A 7608-nucleotide genomic window follows, 5' to 3' on the forward strand; every position below is an offset into this window, starting at 1 on the left:
TTATTCTATAAAATCCTTTTTCTTGATTTACACTCTTTTTTTAGACTCTTATGCCCTTATATTTAATTTTGATACCTTTACAAATATTTTTTAAATGGTTAGCAATTTTATGATGTAAATATTCATATTTTAACATTCACATTGGTAAGAATATAAAATTGGCCCGTGACCCATGGGCGGTCCGAAAATTTCCCCCGGGGCGGGCCCGGTCCGTTGACAATGTGAATATTCACATTGACATGTTAACATTCACATTGATAGAAGTGTAAAATCGGCCCGCGGCCCGTGGGCGGCCCAAAACCCGCCTGTGGCCCGTGGGCTGCCCGGGGCGGGCCCGACCCGGCCCGTTGACAATGTGAATATTCACATTAACACATTAACATTCACGTTGATAGGAGTGTAAAATTGACCCGCGGCCCGTAAGTGGCCCGAAACCCACCTGCGGGCCCGGCCCGGCCAGTTTACAATGTGAATATTCACATTGACATGTTAACATTCACATTGATAGAAATATAAAATTGGCCCGCGGCCCGAAGCCAGCGAGTTGCCCGGGGCGGGGCAGGCTGTAAATATTCATATTTTAACATTCACATTGGTAAGAATGTAAAATTGGCCATGGGCCGTGGGCGGTCCGAAGCTCGCCCCCGAGCCAGGGCGGGCCCGGTCCGTTGACAATGTGAATATTCACATTGACATGTTAACATTCACATTGATAGAAGTGTAAAATTGGCCCGCGGCCCGTAGGCAGCCTGAAACCCGCCCATGGCCCGTGGGCTGCCGGGGCGGGCCCGGCCCGGCCCATTGACAATGTGAATATTCACATTAATATATTAACATTCACGTTGATAGGAGTGTAAAATTGACTCGCGGCCCGTAGGCGGCCCGAAACTCGCCCGCGGGCCTGGCCCGGCCCGTTTACAATGTGAATATTCACATTGACATGTTAACATTAACATTGATAGGAGTGTAAACTTGGCCCGCATCCCGGAGCGGGTTCGACCTGTTGACAATGTGAATATTCACATTGACATGTTAATATTCACATTGATAGGAGTATAAAATTGGCCCGCGGCCCGAGGCAAGCTCGTTTGGGCCCGGGCCCGAGCCCAGCCCGAGAACTTGGGCTAGGACCTGGGCCATCACTTTGAAGCTCAGCCAGCATAAGGCCCATTTAAGGCTTGGCTAGAGGCCCGGTGTCTTTTTTGTGAAAAATAATAAAATTTTGGGAGAAAAAATTAAAAAAAAATTAAAAAAAATGGCGAGACTCACCCAAGCCTGACCCAAGCCCAAGTATAGATCCAAGCCCCTTGGCTCGACCCACCAGGGCACCCAAAACCTGAATACCTTTGTGCCAGGGCTAGGGCCTAGGCCTAATTTTTTGGCCCGTGGGCCGGTCCGGCCCTGCCCGAATTTTGGCAAGCACCCACGAGGCTTTACATGGGTTGGCCCCGACCCAGGCTGGGCTGAGCCCCTACACATTGATGATATGAACATTCACATTGACGGTGTGAACATTTACATTGACAGTGTAAACATTTACATTGACGATGTGAACATTCACATTAGGGGTATTTTGATAATTATGTCACCCATAGGATGTGAATATTCACATTAGGGGTATTTTGGTAATTATGTCACCCATAGGACTTAGTGAAACATAAGAAAATAATGTGGACTAAATGGAACATAAGTAGATGAAAATGGTATTTTGGTCTTCTTACCTCAAATAAGAACATTCACATTGACGGTGTGAACATTTACATTGACAGTGTGAACATTCACATTGGGGGTATTTTGGTAATTATGTCACCCATAGGACTTATTGAAACATAAGAAAATAATGTGGACTAAATGGAACATAAGTAGATGAAAAGGGTATTTTGGTCTTCTTATCTCAAATATGAACATTCACATTGACGGTGTGAACATTCACATTGACGATGTGAACATTCACATTAGGGGTATTTTAGTAATTATGTCACCCATAGGACTTATTGAAATAAAAGAAAATAATGTGGACTAAATGGAACATAAGTAGATGAAAATGGTATTTTGGTCTTCTTACCTCAAATAGGACCTAATGGAATAGTCAAAAAGAATATGGGTTGGATGGAATAAAACTCTTAGAAAAAGGATTTATCAAAAAAGCTCTCTAGAATATGCTATAGAATATTGGGGAAATGATATGATCGTAGGCATATCTTATATAAATTGTGAAAAAAATCATAAAAGGAAGTATAAAATTTTTACATATACCATAGTGAAATTCATATTTTTCGCGTTTTGAGAAACTACAAAATCAATTTAAGTGGTAAGTAGAATCATGAAAACCAATTCATTTTCCAAGAAAAAAATAATAAAAATCTCATATTTGCATCCAATTTTACACATCGACCCCGCTAGGTAGCTCGAATGTTGTGACTCGAGAGTGGCCCGAATGCTGTTTTCTATCCTCTGCGGGCGTTTCTCCCTTTGTCTCCTTGCTCTGTTTCATGAAAGATTCCTTCATCAACAAAATATGAAAAACGTTGATAACAAAATAAATCAATGGAGAACTCTGCGTGTTTAGTATCAACAACCCTTTGTCTCATTTCTCTTTCTATCCTCTACTGTTTAGAGCTAACAAAATAAATCAATGGAGAGAGATGAACAAATCTGTTGATCAAAAGTTAACAAAATAAATCAACAAAATAAATATATTTGTTCTTCTAACAAATCAAAATCAATAAAACAAAATAAATCAACAAAACAAATCAAAACCAATTTGTTCTTCTACTGTTTAGAGCTAACAAAATAAATCAACAGATTTGTTTTCTATCGGAATCATTTATCAACAAACTGTTGATCAACAAAATAACCAATTAGAGAGCTAACAAATCAAAACCAAATTAAAAATTTGGGAAAGCTAACATTATCAACAACTTCAGATACACAGAGAGATCCGGTGGGTTTGTATCAACAACTTCATCATCTTATCAACAACTTCATCAACATCTTATCAACAACATTTTTTTTTTCCATTTAGATCCAGATCTACATAGAAAAAAAAAAGAGAACACAGAGAGATCGAAACAGAGTTTCAAGCATCTTCATCAACATAAACAATTTTTTTTTTCATTCAGATCCAGATGCACAGAGAGATCGGGTCGGTTTGTATCAACAACTTCATCATCTTATCAACAACTTCATCAACATCTTATCAACAACAACTCACTCGATTGGGCTTAGCAGAAGGAAGAGCTGCTGCCCTCTCTCGATCTAGAGTAGGCAAGGGAGCAAATGGAACCAGTCCTACCTTTAAGTCGCCATCGGCATCACCGCCATCGCCTCTGTGTTCGAAAGAGGGCCTCCTTGATCTTTTTGCTTCTCTTCGAAAGAGGGCCTCCTACCTTTCTGTTTGTCTCCTTGATCTTTTTGCTTCTCTTCGTCTTCTCTTCTCTCTCTCCTCTTCCCTTCCCTTCCCTTCCATTCCCTTCCCTTTTCTCTGTGTTTGAAAGAGAAGCAAAAAGAAAAAAAGAAAAAAAAATACCCAAAACAACGTCGAGCCACTATTCGAGCCATCTATTTCGAGCTACGAAGTATTTTCCTTTACACATTATTTAGTAAAGGGCAAGATTTTCTTTGTATTTGAATCTAAATGCTAGAATTGTGGGGCATGATGCACCAAAATTAGATATTCTAATAGGTCGAGTTGAGTGAGCTTTTGGATATTCGAACTCGTCTACTAGGATTAGTCAAGTTCACCTTCACAAATATATTTGAAAAACTTGAGTTCGGTTTAACTCAACTCAATTGAGTCAATTATTAAAGAATTTTTTAAAAAAATTAATTTGCTTATTGCAAATAAAGAGAAAATTATAAGTAAAATACAAATAAAAAAATCATATATTATTAATAAATTTCATTAATTAAATATATAAATTTACACTAAAGACAATTGAAAAAATAACATATAATAATAAAATCTTAACTGTGGACCTCTCAACGGAATTGACTAATTCTGTGCAAGAAAAATGCCTTAGACCCCCAGCTGGGGGTGCTGGGGTCTTCTCCTATTGGCCCAAAAAACTGTTTTTTTTTTTTTATTTATTTTCGGCCATTACCAGCCCCCCACGTGGAGGTGGGGGTGCTGGGGGTCTCTCCTGCTCAGCAGGACCGTTCTGTGCAAATACCCGAGAGAGACTCATCAAAATTTACACAAACACCCAAATTGAAATTTTAATTTTTGGTCGATTTTTGGTTAGTTTTGAAAAACTTTACAGTGATACCAACCAAACTAACCGAAATATTATATGTAAATAATTTGATATATTAATTTTTTGATTTTAAAAATAAATAACAAATGTTACACATTTAGCAATAAAAATTATTAGAAAGAGAAACACTTGCAAAGTATTTCCCCACCACCTTTTTCATTTATTGCCAAAGTGAACTTTATATATTTTTATAAATAATTCAAAAAAAAAAAAACTCTTATCCCCTTGTCACGACCCAAACCCGGCCCTATGGGTTTAGCACCGTAACCGGCCAGTAATCTGAGATTACCGAAGGCCTGCAGAACAGTAATACGGTAAAACAGAGTACAGGGCCTGGCGGAAGCCAATACAGTAATTAAACAATGTCCAATGAGCTGTGACAGTCTGTATGCCAAAAAGATTTTTCATGCATTCATACATAAACAGTACAGAACAGTATGCATAATATTTACATTCATTCAAACTAGGGACTCAACCCTAGATAGCGGTACAGTGAACAGTCAGCCTATACAGAACAGTGAAACAGTACAGAAGGGGGAATTCTTAAAACACCCCTAAGCCTTAGCAGATAGGCTCGGAACCTCGCAGTGAGGCACAAAGGCTGGCTTGACAAAACTGGAGTTACCCTGACGCTCCTAGCTCCGATCTGGTGCCTGTACACCTACATATATATATGAGCAGTGAGCTAAAGCCCAGTGAATAACATAAAGCGTAAAGGGGTTTAGAATGAATGTCCTTACAGTAATGAAAACAGTTCAATTCAATCAGTTTTTCAGTTGTTTAGTACAGTAAACAGTCATATGTGGTACATCCATTAGCATAACAGTAACAGTAGGTCTGAAAAGACCGAACAGTAATGATGGCCATCAGTCAGTAAACAGTAGTGGTTCCACGAGGGAACCGACAGAGATCTCTGTAACTGTAACAGTAACAGTAAACAGTAGGTACTAAGGATGCCACAGTACAGTTCAGAAATAAAGACATACATTCATTCAGTAATACCAGTTCAGTAAACAGTTCAATTCAGTTTTCAAAAGATATCAGTTGAACATATCTTTACACAATTGTTACTCACAGAGTTCGGGCTACAGTAAGCTAGAGCGTGTCTCTCCAGTCGCCAACCCTACACAGTTAACAGATTGAACACACTAAGCTACACAGTTGGGAATAACATAACTTAATCCCTAATTTGCCTTGGTGTGTTCTACATCTATATCCTCAACAAGATGCCTTAAACTAGGCCTAAGAATGCCTAGAATGGGATGAGGATGCAAAGATGCACATTTAAAAGCATTTTCAGGATTTTCAGAAAAACAGAGTCCCGCTCGAGCGGAGGTTTCCCCGCTCGAGCGTACAGGCAAACAAAGGTACACGCTCGAGCGTAAACTTTCCCGCTCGAGCGTACTGTAAAAGTACTGGATGGGTGAAATCCCCGCTCGACGCCCGCTCGAGCTTGAGACATGACTCCGCTCGAGCGCCTAATCCTCCGCTCGAGCGTACTGTAAAACAGTGTAGAGAGATGCTGGATGCTCGCATTCCACGCTCGAGCGGCATTTCCCCCGCTCGAGCGGAAGTGCAGAATCTGGAAATTCCAGGTTGCACCTCCAAGCTCAAAACCAAGTTGTTAACAACTCAAAACCGATCCTCCTGGGCTCATTTTTCTGGAAAACTCTTATAAACACATAGAATAACATGTTTCAAAGCTCAATTTTAAGAAATCAAAGCCCAAGGGTGTTTAATTCAAACTCAATTCAAACCAATTTCATGAACAATATGAACATGCAAACATGCATGAATTCAAATCAATTCAAAGCTTCAATTTGATGCTCTAAGGAGCTAATTGTTTCCAAAACATGATGAAATCATGGACCATTACAAAATTATGGACATGCATGTGAGGAAACATGAACTTACAACCTCAAAGCTCAAGAATGGCAACATGCATGCAACAATCAAGCTACAATTCAACATCTAACCCATGATTGGCTCTAAACTCCATCAATATGACATGAACCATGCAAGAATCCACTCAAAACATGAACAAGAAGACAATGGAGCTACCTTAAGTCTTGTATTTAGGATAGGGAAGCTCAATTGTACAAAACTCCTTCAATTCTTCAAGATTCTCAAGCTAAATCAACAAGAACAATTCCCTCTCTCTCTAACTCTCTTCTTGGTCGGTTAGAGGCAACACAAAGGCTGATGAAATGTTGGTTTTAATCAAACGCATTAAGTGTAATAAGCCTCAAAAGGTTCGAGGTAGTGGCCCACTACAAGGCTAGTTTGGTAAATAAGTCCAACTCTTAAATTAGCTTATTTAATCTAATGTAAGCATACCTAATCGGTTTTCAGATAATTATACCATAAAATTACATTAATTATGACGGTCATAAAACATTAATCAATTCCGGATTCGGCCGCCGATAGGGCCTTCAATTAGCAGTTTAAACATAGAAGCATGAACAGATAATCATACAGTCAAACAGATAGAATGCAATTCAAACAGATGTATTCATTTAATTCAGTTTAAAGTTCGGTCAGTCAGTTTAGTACTTTAATCAGTTCAATTATCAGTCATATTCAATTCAGTTTAACGGTAATCGATGGTTATCGGTAATCAATCAGTCATAAGTCAGTAAACAGTATGAGGGTTGTTACAGTCTCCCCTCCTTATAAAGAGTTTAGTCCTCTAAACTCGAGTTACCTTCATTCAGGAAGAAAACGGGGTTCAGTGGGAACAGTTCAGGATATCGTTTAGCCATGTCATCTTCCCTTTCCCAAGTGGCATACACGCCACCATGGTTCTGCCAGTCGACTTTCACCAATGGGATCTCTTTGTTCCTCAGTTTCTTGATCCGTCGGTTTACGATCTGTATAGGCCGTTCCTCGTAAGTGTAGTCATCACTCAACACTATCCGAGTAGGCTCAATCACATGGAAGGGATCCCGGAGGTAGTCTCTCAACATGGAAATGTGGAAGACGTTATGCATATGCTCCATTTCAGGAGGGAGCGCAACTTGATACGCCACCGGATTAATTTTCTCAATAATCTCATACGGTCCGACGTATCTTGGTGCTAACTTGCCTTTGACTCCAAAACGAGTCTGGCCTTTCATTGGTGTCACTTTCACAAACACGTGATCACCCACTTCATACTCTCTGTCTCGTCTTCTAACATCTGCATAGTTTTTCTGTCTGCTCTGTGCAGTTTTCAATCTCTGTTGTATCAGTTTCACTTTCTCAGTCGTTTCATATACAATTTCGGGCCCAAGCAAAGGGCCATCTCCAATTTCTGCCCAACAAATCGGAGATCTACATTTTCTGCCATACAATGCCTCGAAAGGCGCCATAC

This window comes from Camellia sinensis, chromosome 10, assembly GCF_055761805.1.
Source record: "Camellia sinensis isolate YWXY chromosome 10, ASM5576180v1, whole genome shotgun sequence".
NCBI lineage: Eukaryota > Viridiplantae > Streptophyta > Magnoliopsida > Ericales > Theaceae > Camellia > Camellia sinensis.